Source organism: Zootoca vivipara, chromosome 2, assembly GCF_965207765.1.
Source record: "Zootoca vivipara chromosome 2, rZooViv2.hap1.1, whole genome shotgun sequence".
NCBI lineage: Eukaryota > Metazoa > Chordata > Lepidosauria > Squamata > Lacertidae > Zootoca > Zootoca vivipara.
Genome location: NC_142584.1, coordinates 106,044,267 through 106,058,193, shown reverse-complemented (window position 1 = coordinate 106,058,193; position 13,927 = coordinate 106,044,267). Strand labels below are relative to the sequence as shown.

Below are 13,927 nucleotides of genomic sequence, written 5' to 3'. Positions count from 1 at the left end.
GAAATTCCTAGCCTGGCAATTGAGGAAAAAGCAAAATGAAAAAATCATAACAAAAGTTAGAGAGGGAGAAAAATGCTGGACAAAAATTGAGGATATACAAAGATGTTTAATGGATTTTTATAAAAATTTATATAAGGGAGAAGTAGGAAAGGAATTGGCAATAAAAAAATATCTAGCGAAATGTAAGGGAGAATTAATAAAGGAAGAAGAAAGGGAATTCTTAAATAACCCAATATCAAAAGAAGAGATAAGTATGGCAATAAAGAAATTAAAACTGGGAAAATCGCCAGGAATGGATGGATTGGGGAGCAAACACTATAAGATATTAAAAGAGGAATTATTGGAAATATACCAGAAAGTAGTGAATGAAGCTTTAAGAAAGGGAAATATTCCTCAATCCTGGCAAGAGGCATATATAACTCTACTGCCGAAAGAAAAAGGGGAGGAAATATCGGTATCAAATTTTAGGCCAATATCCCTCCTAAATATTGATTATAAAATATATGCAAATATACTGGCAGATAGATTAAAGATAGTGTTGAACAGAATAATTGGCCAAAATCAACAAGGGTTCCTTCCAAAAAGGAAAATAGCAAACAATATACGAATGCTCCTGAATATATTTGAATTCCTGGACTGGAACCCCGGGAAAAAAGCGGCTTTTGTGTTTTTGGATGCGGAAAAGGCTTTCGACAGCCTATCGTGGGAGTTTATGAGAAGTGTGATGGGGAAAATTGGTATAAGGGGTAATTTTGCAGAAGGTGTGGGAGCAGTATACAGAAAACAAACAGCCAAATTAATTGTAAATGGGAGAATTACGGAAGAGCTTGAAATTAGCAAAGGAACGAGACAGGGTTGTCCGCTTTCGCCCTTGCTGTTCATTTTATCAATCAAATGCCTATTGAATGGAATTAAAGACGATGAAGAAATTAAGGGAATCAGAGTAAGAAAACATATAATAAAGGTGAGGGCGTTTGCGGACGACGTTGTGGTCATGTTAGAAGACCCGGAAGAGTCAGTAATTAAATTAAAAAAGAAGCTAGAGGAATTTGGCGAAGTATCAGGCTTTAAAGTAAATGTAAATAAGACAAAAATTATGACGAAAAATATAAGAAAAGGAGAGATAGAAAATTTGGAAAAATTGACAGGCTGGCAAACAGTTAAAAAAGTGAAGTATCTGGGCATAATGATGACTACAAAAAATATAAATTTATATGAGAATAATTATTTAGAATTATGGAAAGAATTAAGAGGAGATCTGGAAAGGTGGAAAAATTTATTTTTATCAATTTCAGGAAGAATAGCGGCGATAAAAATGGTGGTATTGCCAAAGATCTTGTTCCTCTTCCAAACTCTCCCGATAATAGGTAAAAAAACGGTATTTGATGATTGGAGAAAAATTTTAAGTAAATTTATCTGGGCAGGGGAGAAACCTAGAATTCAGTACAAACTATTAACAGAAATAAAAGAAAGAGGAGGTTGGGGAGTACCTGATCTGAGACTGTATTATGCTGCAGCGGGGTTTTGTTGGATCAAAGATTGGCTTACGCTAGAGAATGAAGAACTCTTAGATGTAGAAGGATTCCGCAATATTAAAGGCTGGCATTCATATTTATTGATGGAGCAAAAAGGGAACCCAAGAGAATTCTCAGATCATGTAATTAAAAAATCTTTGTATCAAATTTGGCAAGAATTCAAAAATTTAGTAGAGCCACAAAGCCCTTGGTGGGCATCCCCTGTGGAAATGACGGTAATGGGTAACATCAGGAGAGAGGGTAAGTGGCCCACCTACAAAGATCTGATAATAAAGGAAGGGGATAGTCTGAATTTGAAACCATATGAAGAAATAAAGACATATTGCTCAAGCTGGTTGCATTATAATCAGATACAAAGTTTATTTAAAACACATATGAAAATTGGCTTCTCCAAAAAGGAATCTAAATTGCAAGAAATAATAATAAATAATGACAAGAAAATATTGGGGAAAATGTATAAATTTTTATTAGATTGGGAATTAAAAGATGAATTAACTAAAAAGGTAATGATAAATTGGGCTACAGACATTGGAAAACCAATTTTAGTAAATCAGTGGGATAAATTATGGAAATTAGATACAAAATTTACAGCCTGTGTAACAATCAAAGAAAATATATTAAAAATGTTCTACAGATGGCATATAACCCCGGAGAGGATTGCTAAATTTGATAGATCAGGGGATAACAAATGTTGGAAGTGTAGAGAAAAGACGGGGTCCTATTACCATTGTTGGTGGACATGCCCTAAGGTGGCAAAATTCTGGAATGATGTATATGAAAAATTAAAGAAGATGATAAAACATACATTTGAAAAAAGACCAGAACTATTCCTTTTAAGTATGGTCCCGGTAGATATACCAAAGGATAGAATAAATATTCTACTATACGCCTGTGCGGCAGCAAGGATACTGATTGCTTCAAAGTGGAAAGAAGAAAAGGTACCGACAGTCCAAGAATGGTTAGAAAAATTAATAGAGTATCTAAAATTGGCGAAACTAACGGCAATAGTAAGAGATGTACCTAAGCGCAAAATAATAGAAGAATGGAAATATGTACAAAATTATCTGGAAAAGGAGAGTATAGAAAACAATATAGTAACGTGTCTAGAATAGAGATATAAAAGGAGAGGGAAAAAGACCAGACAGTAGAAAAAATTAATAAAGGAAGGAAAGAGAATTAGCAGGAAAAGTGATCAGACAAAGGGAAGCGTGTTGTAAAAAGTAGGAAGAAATCTTCCTTTTTTCTTTTCTTTTTTCTTTTTTCTTTTTTATCTGCCTTTTTACTTACCTTTTTACTCTTATGTTGTGGATTCGCTGTTTTGCTCTTTTTGTTTGAATTTTCTTTCAATGTTGGATATGATTTATAAGATTTATTTTGAGTTATTGAATCTTTATGTTTGAATGAATGGATTAGATATGTATGAGTTATAAGGTTATATGATTTACATAATTTAGTTAAATTTTATGTTTTGTGTGAATGGATCTGACATGTATGAGACATATGATTTAAGGATTTGTAAAATTTTAAAAGATTAATAAAGTATATTTTTAAAACTAAAAAAAAAAAGGAAGTGCTGTTGAGCACAGAAGTCTGTTGCAAAGCATGGGATATGGCCCATATAATTAAAATTTCCTCAGTATTGAGGAAAGGAAAATACATGGTACAGGAATTTCTTTTGTGATCAAGATACAATAATTACACAGGAACCAAAATAGAAAACAGACCACAACTAGTTTTTTAAACTTTATTGAAAGAAAGCATGATGTTCTGCATGATAGTTGCTACTATCAAGAAGCAGGTTTTTGTCTGTGTTTGCATACATTTGGACACTATTTTGAAGCCAGATTATAGACTGGAAGCAAAATAGAATATAGACCACAAGTAAGATCAGTCAAAACATAAGTTAGTATGGCAGCATGCAACTTTCTTTTTCTCTTTCCCTGTCATCTCTTTTCCACAGAATTCTTTCCAACTCTTAGCACCACATTCTTTGACATGATTAATCACTTCACCGCTCTGAGCTGGAGAGATAAAGAGAAACACTTATGTTGATATTAACTAGTGAATGAAGAGAATTTTACTGAATTAGTCCATAGTCTGTATCAAGAGATACTCCTCATCTAAGTAAATTACAATTCAGACTTCATTTTAAAATGTGCATTTAAACAGAATTTTGAATTTATGCTGCTAAAACTACTAAAATGGCAACATTAGAATAACATAAGGTTAATACTTATGAGAGATACATGTCCTTTTTTAAAGAAACCAACCCTTAAATCTCAGGTCGTCCTAGTCCCAGCATAGCAAAAGGAAGGATGTCGACAGGAAAGACTTACGTGACAAGGTCTCTACCATAATACAGAATGGTCCCTCACATGTCTTCCCCTTTGGTTCGCATGGCTTGCCAGGACCGCGTGACTTGCATGTTTTGCATTTCACAGCATCTGCTGTAAGAGACAGCATTTCATTTGGGTAGGAACCAACCAATGTTCTATGTCCTAACCCACCAAAATTCTGTTGCCACACATAGCTGTCAGAATAGATCGCAGAACAGCAATGGTATAATCTTTTTCCCTTGGAATTTGCACCTCTGTGTATAGATTATGAGATGGAAATTGTACACAAATTAGTGGCAATCTCCTATACCCTGAGACTAGCAACACCTTCCACCTAGACGAGTGAAATCTCCTTTTCAAAGATTGCACAATCTGTCCTGCAGCTTGCAGTGTTCATGCTTTGATCAGGAGCCAGAGGAAAAGCAGCTTCCTCCCTCTGGTAAAAGGGAAGTCAAACTCTCCTCTGAAATTGCAGAATTTCACCTTGAGAACTGGCAGAAACTGCTGAATCGAAACAATTGTCAGTTGGGTTTTCTGCAGTTTTACATGTTTGTATTCAGCCGTAAACAGTGGGTTTTCCTGGGGAAAGAGGTGAGGCAAATGGAAAACCGCTTGGCCCTTTCCTCAAAAGCACAGGATGAACAGCAGGGTCCATGAGCCCTAAATCTCTCCAGCTATAAACATGCAACAAGAGGTGGGTAACATGATTCACTTCTACAAACATAGGGAACTGCCTTGTCTATTTTGCCCCATTACCAGGATGCTCCACTCTCTTCTCCCTGAAATGTTCACCTGGAAATGATAGGTAAATGATTAACTAGGGGCTTTCTCAATGGAAAGCATGTGCTCCAACACTGAACTATCATGTCCCCACTTTAGGAGACATGTATTCCACTCTTGCCCCAAAGTACATCCCCTCCAGTTGCTCATAGATTTAACAGTGTCTTATTCTTCTTTTACCTATTTGGGAATGGGGAATGGGGGCAATACTTACCGCCAGTGCTGAGCAAAAGCAGAACACAGAATGTAAGCAGCCAGACCTGAACCAGACATGGCCTTTGATTACCAAGAAACAAGCTCTGCTCCATTGAAATGCCTTTTGTATGGAGAGACAGCTTTCGAAGGCTGTCAGCTGAGAAACCGCAGGTTTTCAGGGCAGACAGGAACACACTGCTCAGTTTGAGGAGCCGGGTTCAAGATATCCATTATATAGGCTGGGAGGAACCCTCTTGGCTTCTCGCCTTATCCTGGTGTCCTTGAAAGGTCCAAGGAGTCTCTGGCAATATCCTTGGGTCACTCTGAAGGGCAGCAGAGAGTGAAGGCGATGGTTGTCTTGGGCCCTTTCAGGCATAAAGTGCTGGATGTTAGGACAAATCCAAATGGTCTGAGGAATCAGCTGCATGCTGTACAGAATGTCCCAGAACTAAGTAGATGCCTGATCCTATATTAAGAGGGTTCTTGGCTTCTCGCCTCATCCTGGTGGCCTTGAAAGGTCCAAGGTGCCTCTGGCAATATCCTGCGTTGACAGTGAAGAATAGCAAGGCCGAAGGCAGTGGCCGAAGACAATCACTGCACATGCGAACTGTGGTAGAAAAACTTCTCCTTCAGCTGATGGTAGATTGATACCTTATCACATGAATCAATGGATAACTTGTTAAACTGACATCTATAACCAATGCTGTGAAGCCACAAACATCAATGAGGAGGCCAATGAATGACTCCTGGTGGCTTTGAAAGGTCAAAGAAGCCTCTGGCAATATCCTGGGTTGACAGTGAAGAATAGCAAGGATGAAGGCAGTGGTTGTCTTGGGCCATTTCAGGCACAAAGTGCTGGTTGTTAGGACAAATCCAAATGGGCTGAGGGATTAGCTGAAGACTGCACAGAACATCCCAGATCTCATCTTTTGAATTGCTTGTTCCTATCATTGGGTTTTCTGTTCAGCTCTGGGTTTCAATTGTTACACAAAGATGTTTTGAGCAGCCAATTCTCAAACAGCCTGCATGCTGGCTTGATCATCCATATTTCTAAATCGTTCTGCTAGAAGGATCTCACTTTTTTTATTCTGTTGCTGCTCACAGCAGTATGAAATGTGTGCACAAGTATTTTTCTCTGTCAACCTTCCATGAGTAATACGTGGTCCTTTAATATCACATCCATCTCAGACCATGTTCAAAGACATAGGACCCGGTGATCAAAGCAGGTGAGCCCATGTCATTCATTGGCCTCCTCATGGATGTTTGGGGCTCCACAGCATTGGTTATAGATGCCAGTTTAACAAGTTATCAGTTGATTCATGTGAAAAGGTATCAATCTACCATCTTCAGCTGAAGGAGAAGTTTTTCTACCACTGTTCCCATGTGCAGTGATTGTCTTTCCTCTGATAGGAGTGAATCTTCACTTGCAGGGGAGTAGGTCAAGTGTTGCAGGTGAGAGATCTATGGGCAGAAGTTGAAACCTGTTCTCTGACTTTTGACTGCTATAGCCAGGATGCCCCATTATTTCCCCCTAGTCAGAAAACCAAATCTTTCTCTAGATAGAAAAACCTACTGGTAATAACTAGTACGGTAGCAACAGGTCAGCTTCTGAAAAACAACAGGTTGTTTGGCTTGAGGAACCAGGCAATAGAAGCCAACAGAAGCTTATTAGCATCTCAGGGCACCTGATCCTGATGGGGTTGATGGGTACTAGAATCCTCTGGCAACATGCTGGGGTGTCTCTGATGAACAACAAAGATGTGGGGAGTGGCTGCCTTTCAGGATTGGAGGCATAATGTGCTGCTTGTTAGGATAAATCCCAATGGACTGAGGGATTAGCCAAATGTTGTACAGAATGTCCTAGACCTCTGTGGCCACCTGATACTATCTTACATGGAAGGAACACCTGTTTTATTCAATTAGCAAGACCTCATTGTGGCTTCATTGCAGTGCGTTTGTAGCTGTCCATTTGCTAAGCAGAAACAGCCCTGGTCAACTAGCCTGCTTATGAAACAGAATGGGTGACTTCTGGCTAGCGCTTTCCTGAATGGTTCTGTTAGTAGGTTTCTTTTGTATCTCACTGCTGCTCACAGTGAAATCAATGGTATGCACAGCCATGTGTTTCTGTCTCCCATGAGTCATAAAGAAGTAGTCCTTTGATAATGCATGTATCTTCAACTTTACTCAAAGATGTGGGACAGGGAGAGACAGCAGACTTGCAAGACAGACTCTCATTCCTGGCAAACTCATGAACAGATATTCTTGCCACCTCCATATTTCTTGGAGCCAAAAAGCATCCAATAGGAAATGATGCTAAGTAGCCAGACCTGAACCAGACGTGGCCTTTGATTATCAAGAAACAAGCTCTGCTCCATTGGAATGCCTTTTGTATGGAGAGACAGCTTTGGAAGGCTAGCAGCTGAGAAACCGCGGGTTTTCAGGGCAGGCAGGATCACGCATCCCTTATATAAGGCTGAAAGGAACCTTCTTCACTTCTCACCTCATCCTGGTGGCTTTGAAAGGTCAAAGAAGCCTCTGGCAATATCCTGGGTTGACAGTGAAGAATAGCAAGGATGAAGGCAGTGGTTGCCTTGGGCCATTTCAGGCACAAAGTGCTGGTTGTTAGGACAAATCCAAAAGATCTCATCTTTTGTGGATGTATTGCTTGCTCCTTTCATTGGGTATTCTTTTTTTGATATGGCCGAGGGAGCTGGTGTCATAGCTGTCAACTTTTTCCTTTTTAAAGGGAAATTCTTGTATTCTTAATAGGATTCCTTGTGAGAAAAGGGAAAAGTTGACTGCTATGGCCGGTGTACAGCCATAGACGTGGCCTTCGATTACCAAGAAACATGACTAAGCTGTTTCTGGCAAACCAGAGCACCGCACGGAAATGCCGTTTTCCTTCCTGCCTGAGCAATACCTATTTATCTACTTGCAATTTTTGGCGTGCTTTTGAACTGCTAGGTTGGCAGGAGCTGGGACCAAGCAACAGGAACTCACCCCATCGCAGGGATTTGAACCTCCAACTTTCTGATCAGCAAGCCAAAGAGGCTCAGTGGTTTAGATCACAGCACCACCCGCATCACTTAAAGGGGAGGTTTTTTGTTTTTGTTTTTTTGCAGCACATTGCACTCCTGTGTAGCTGCCCATCCAGATACAGACCAGGGCTGTTTCTGCTTAGCAAATGGACAGCTACAAACACACTGCAACGAAGCCACAATGAGGTCTTGTTAATTGAATAAAACAGGCGTTCCTTCCATGTAAGATAGTATCAGGTGGCCACAGAGGTCTAGGACATTCTGTACAACATTTGGCTAATCCCTCAGTCCATCGGGATTTATCCTAACAAGCAGCACATTATGCCCCCAATACTGAAAGGCAGCCACTCCCCACATCTTCGTTGTTCCTCAGAGACACCCCAGCATGTTGCAAGAGGCTACTTGTACCCATCAACCCCATCAGGATCAGGTGCCCTGAGATGCTAATAAGCTTCTATTGGTTTCTATTGTCTGGTTCCTCAAGCCAAGCAACCTGTTGTTTTTCAGAAGCTGACCTGTTGCTACTGGTTATTACCAGTAGGTTTTTCTATCTAGAGAAAGATTTGGTTTTCTGACTAGGGGGAAATGTTGGGGCATCCTGGCTATAGCAGTCAAAAGTCAGCGAACAGGTTTCAACTTCTGCCCATAGATCTCTCAACTGCAACACTTGACCTACTCCCCTGCAAGTGAAGAGTTGCCATTCACTCCTATCAGAGGAAAGACAATCACTGCACATGGGAACAGTGGTAGAAAAACTTCTCCTTCAGCTGATGGTAGATTGATACCTTATCACATGAATCAACTGATAACTTGTTAAACTGGCATCTATAACCAATGCTGTGAAGCCACAAACATCAATGAGGAGGCCAATGAATGACATGGGCTCACCTGCTTTGATTACCGGGTCCTATGTCTTTGAAGATGTCTGAGATGGATGTAATATTAAAGGACCACGTATCACTCATGGAAGGTTGACAGTGAAACATACTTGTGCACACCTTTCATACTGCTGTGAGCAGCAACAGAAAAACAAAAGTGACCTACTTCTAGCAGAACTCTTTAGAAATATGGATGATCAAGCCAGCATGCAGGCTGTTTGAGAATTGGCTGCTCAAAACATCTTCGTGTCACAATTGAAACCCAGAGCTGAACAGAAAACCCAATGAAAAGGGACTTCCGCCCAATCGCGAGGCAATGGCAGGGGCTGTTCTCCTCAGCTGAGGAGGACGGGTGCCTTCGAGGCAAGGGGAAATTGCTTCAGCACAGCAACCCGCCAGGAAAAAAAAACCCTAATCGAGCGTTTAGAGGGCATAGATCCGGCAGACGCCAGGAACGTGCTCCCCCCTCCATTAGACGCCTAATTTCTGGGCGCTGAGAGAGCAGGGGGTAGAAGCGATACGAGGCGCATTGCGGAACAAAGCTATCTCAGAGGCACGAAGCTGCGACCTTGCCAGCATCACTGATTGGTTCTTTCTAAATTTGGAACTAAAAAGGACTGTGCCGTGAGTATCGGGGGGGGGGGAATCTGAACAGCTAAATTAACAAAAATCAGGCCACGCGAAGGGGTGGAAAAGAGGAAGTCAGCCCCTGATTATTGTGGGACGGAAAAGGCAATAATATTGTCCTGAGCCCAAAGTTGCATTTGAATTTAAGAAGGTAAGAACTGCCCAAAAGGAAAAATTGTTGCTACTTACTTTGGAGGAGAGCCCTCTAAGCGGCAGGCGAAAGGCTATTGTGATTCATTCTAAAGGAATGTACTTTCGATTTTGAATTCCTGAATTGCCAAGAGCTCTACTGAATATAAGGACTGCGTATATAAGGGAATTGGATCGGATCTTGGTGAAGAAAATAAAGAAAAAAGGATATAGTGTTTGAAAATGGAGTATTATTTTTGGCTTTCGTTTTCGGATGAGTTATGGCCACCATTTCCTGTTCTGCAAACGCTGACTGTCCTTGGAGAAGGAAACTAGATAGCCAAAACATGTCAGCCTTTATGCAGTTTGTGCTGGCACAGCTATTGGAAATTAAAAATGAGTTGATACAGTGCAATCTGGAGATTAGAAAAATCAAAGGTTGTGATGATCAGAAAGAACTGAACAGCAGGAGTGAGAGCCCAACTGTCCAGTCGCAATTGGAGGAGAAAACCCAACAAGAAGGACTGGGGGAGGGTGAGAGCACCCCAGTCCATTTAGAAGAAATTGAGTGGTACAGAAGGAGTGAGAGTCCATCTGTGCACGAAAAACTAGTTGAATTGAAAAATATCTCCTCTCGACAGATGAAGACATTGGACCAAGGAGTCAAGATGACCACAGAAAACAGAAAAGGGGTGCTTAGAATTACAGGATTGAAGAAAGACGCAGGGCAGCAGTGGAAGGTTAAAGGAATGAGGGTAGAAAGAAAGGTGAGGAAGGGGGTGGGGTAAATAGTATATAATTGGATATGTAATAGGGTAATCCGGATTGAAATAGGACTGTTTATATAGACTTGCCGACCGTAAAAGGGGACTTGTGATTAGTAGGGTTAACAATAGAAATATGCTTGTGATTGAGATGGGGAGTTCTTAGAAGAGAGGTGTGGGTATAAGGAAGAGTATGAAATTGCCAAGGAGGGTATAAGATGAACCACAGTAAGTGGGGCTGAGGAGGTAAACTTACAATGTCAGAAAAGATGAATGGTTTTTGAACTATATATGTATGTTTCTGTTTTTATTATTAGTATTATTATGTTTAATTTTTTTTAGTTTCTTGTTTTTTATTTTAGGTATTGGGGATGGTGTGTGGGTGATGTATGTTTTGCTGTTATATGTTAAAAAATCAATAAAAATTATATATATATAAAAGAATACCCAATGAAAGGAGCAAGCAATAAATCCACAAAAGATGAGATCTTTTGGATTTGTCCTAACAACCAGCACTTTGTGCCTGAAATGACCCCAGACAACCACTGCCTTCATCCTTGCTATTCTTCACTGTCAACCCAGGATATTGCCAGAGGCTTCTTTGACCTTTCAAAGCCACCAGGATGAGGCGAGAAGTGAAGAAGGTTCCTTTCAGCCTTATATAAGGGATGCGTGATCCTGTCTGCCCTGAAAACCTGCGGTTTCTCAGCTGCCAGCCTTCCAAAGCTGTCTCTCCATACAAAAGGCATTCCAATGGAGCAGAGCTTGTTTCTTGATAATCGAAGGCCACGTCTGGTTCAGGTCTGGCTACTTACATTTTGTGTTCTGCTTTTGCTCAGCACTGGCGGTAAGTATTGCCCCCATTCCCCATTCCCAAATAGGTAAAACAAGAATAAGACACTGTTAAATCTATGAGCAACTGGAGGGGATGTACTTTGGGGTAAGAGTGGAATACATGCCTCCTAAAGTGGGGATGTGATAGTTTAGTGTTGGAGCACATGCCTTCCATTGAGAAAGCCCCTAGTTAATCCCTTACCTATCATTTCCATGTGAACATTTCAGTGAGAAGAGAGTGGAGCATCCTGATAATGGGGCAAAATAGACAAGGCAGTTCCCTATGTTTGTAGAAGTGAATCAAATGACCCACCTCTTGTTGCATGTTTATAGCTGGAGAGATTTAGGGCTCATGCACACTGCTGCTCATCCTGTGCTTTTGAGGAAAGGGCCAAGCAGTTTTCCATTTGCCTCACCACTTTCCCCAGGAAAACCCACTGTTTGTGGCTAAATCCAAGCACATCAAACTGCAGAAAAACCCAACTGACAATTGTTTCAATTCAGCAGATCCAGTTCTTCAGGTGAAATCCTGTACCTTGGAGGCAATTTCAGGGGAGAGTTCGATTTCCCTTTCACCAGTGGGAGGAAGCTGCTTTTCATCTGCCTCCTGATAAAAACATGAAAACTGCAAGTTGCAGGGCAGATCATGCTATCTTTGGAAAAGAGGGTTTAGTTGTCTCGGTGGAAGGTGTTGCTAGTCTCAGGGCACAGGAGCTTGCCACAAATTTGCGTAAAATTTCCATCTCTTAATCTATACACAGAGATGCAAGTTTAGTTGGACATCAAATATTGATTTGTCCCTTCACAAATGAAATGCTGTCTGTTACAACAGATGCTGTGAATTGCAGGCTATGCATGACAAAGGGGCCTGGCAAGCCATGCGAACCAAAGGAGAAGACATGTGCGGGACCATTCTGCATGAAGATAGAAGTATTTTCAGGTAAGTCTTTCCTGTCAACCATCTTCCTTTTTCTATACTGGGACTACTAGAATGACCTGAGATATAAGTTTAAAACTAAAACTAAAAAAAAATAATGGACATGTATCTTTCATTTTATTTTAATGTTGACATTTCAGTAGTTCAAAATTCTGTTTAAGTGCATATTTTTAAATGAAGTTTAAAATGTGGAGAAAGCTTTTTCCTCTTTCTTGATATGGACTATGGAGTAATTCAGTAACATTCTCTTCTTTCACTAGTTGGTATCAACATAAGTACTTCTCTTTCTCTCTCCAGGTGGCAAATTGGCTAAATACCTCTTAGATTGTGGTGAAAAAATGGGGGGAAACTCTGTGGGACAGAGACGACATTTGTGGGACATACAAATAAAGTATCATGCTGTAATAGTGACTTATGTTTTGACTGATCTTACTATTCTATTCTGAAGTTGTTTTCACCTATCCATGTAAAAGGGTGGGTAACAAATCCTTCTCCTTCTCTTTATCCTTTGAAAGATATTATATTAGGACATTTCATATCTTTTCCTTTCAATGGACGCCAGGTCTTCCTCCTGCCATTGCAATTCAAATGACAGACAAAAGCCCCACACAAATATTCTGATGCCACGTCCAATAATCACGTCCAGGGGATGTTCCACAACCACCAGCCTCACTATCCTCCACAAAATGGTGGCTGACTGTGTGACCTGGGGAGTCTTCTGTATTTGCAGAGGGCTGCCATACATCTTCGACCAAAGGTTTTCCAGCATCCTGAGTGCATTGGGAAGCCTCCACAAGCACAGGAAAAACCCCACTTTGGCTATCCATACTTGTTAATCAAGCACTCATTCAATTTACAACTTCGTTTCTCCTTCCTGCTCCCGATAGGAGGACCACTCATTTGTGCTCACTCATTTATACACTCCACTGTCTGATAGTTTTAAAAGTAATTTCCCCTTGCAAAATGCATAATGGACTTAGCTATTGGGGTGGGACAGGACGCTTTTTGGACAGTTGATGGACATGGACCAAGCAATGATTTGCACAGGCGGTGGGATTTGTGGCTGCCCATCCCTGCATGAACTTGGCAAATCACAGAAGATGTTATCAAATGCTATAACCTGTGCTAGGACAATTCCTCTCTTCCTGGAGTTCAAGGAGCAATGTTCTTCCCAACCCATCGTTGGTTGGAGAGCTCAAATGTTCTCTGTTCTCTTTCCTGAACATTGCAATGTAACTGGAACGTAGCAAAGTTTTTAAGTAGTTTGGACTGGTGGGAGTTCTAGGTGGCCAATCAAAATAGAGTTCAATAATAATAGTTAAAATCACTGCTAGTTTGGCATGAAGAAATAATGCGGGAATAAAAGTTTGTATTACTTGTTGTACCCTACGCACCAATGATTTCTTTCAATAAAATTTAAAAAGGAAGTTGTGGTCTGTATTTTATTTTGGTTCCTGTGCAATTATTGTATCTTGATCACAAAAGAAATCACTGTACCTCATATTTTCCTTTCCTCAAAATTGAGGAAATTTTAATTATATGGGCCGTATCCCATGCTTTGCAACAGACTTCTGTGCTCAAAACTGCACTTCCTTTCCCTCTCTGGGCCCCTCCAGCTTCCGGAAGATACAGGCAAGAACACAACAAAGTTGATCCTCCATTATGCATAACACTCTTGCATCATATATGGTGGTGTTCACATAGAATCCCATACACAAATCACATGAGCCCAGTCAGCAAAGTGCCTCAGTCAACTGACTAACCAGCCAACCTTCCACCTCTCCCCAATGAAAAGCATCACTTCCTATTGGATGCTATTTGGCTCCAAGAAATATGGAGGTGGCAAGAATACCTGTTCATGAGATTGCCAGGAA

At 40.6% G+C, this 13,927-nt stretch overlaps 2 long non-coding RNA genes across 3 annotated transcripts; one reads left to right on the top strand and one right to left on the bottom strand.

Annotated features, from left to right (window-relative positions):
* Positions 1–3,265: 3,265 nt before the first annotated feature.
* LOC148687019 (uncharacterized) lies at positions 3,266–9,689 on the bottom strand. Of its 2 annotated transcripts, none has more exons than XR_015948306.1 (3): positions 9,579–9,689; positions 3,872–3,982; positions 3,266–3,556 (listed from the first exon to the last, which is right to left on the bottom strand). It is a non-coding gene; the product is annotated as an uncharacterized LOC148687019 (long non-coding RNA). The 2 variants fall into 2 exon arrangements; XR_015948307.1 differs by lacking the exon at positions 9,579–9,689 and adding an exon at positions 4,866–5,390.
* LOC148687018 (uncharacterized) lies at positions 8,799–13,480 on the top strand. Its single transcript, XR_015948308.1, has 4 exons — positions 8,799–9,540; positions 10,865–11,129; positions 11,949–12,056; positions 12,351–13,480. It is a non-coding gene; the product is annotated as an uncharacterized LOC148687018 (long non-coding RNA).
* Positions 13,481–13,927: the final 447 nt, after the last annotated feature.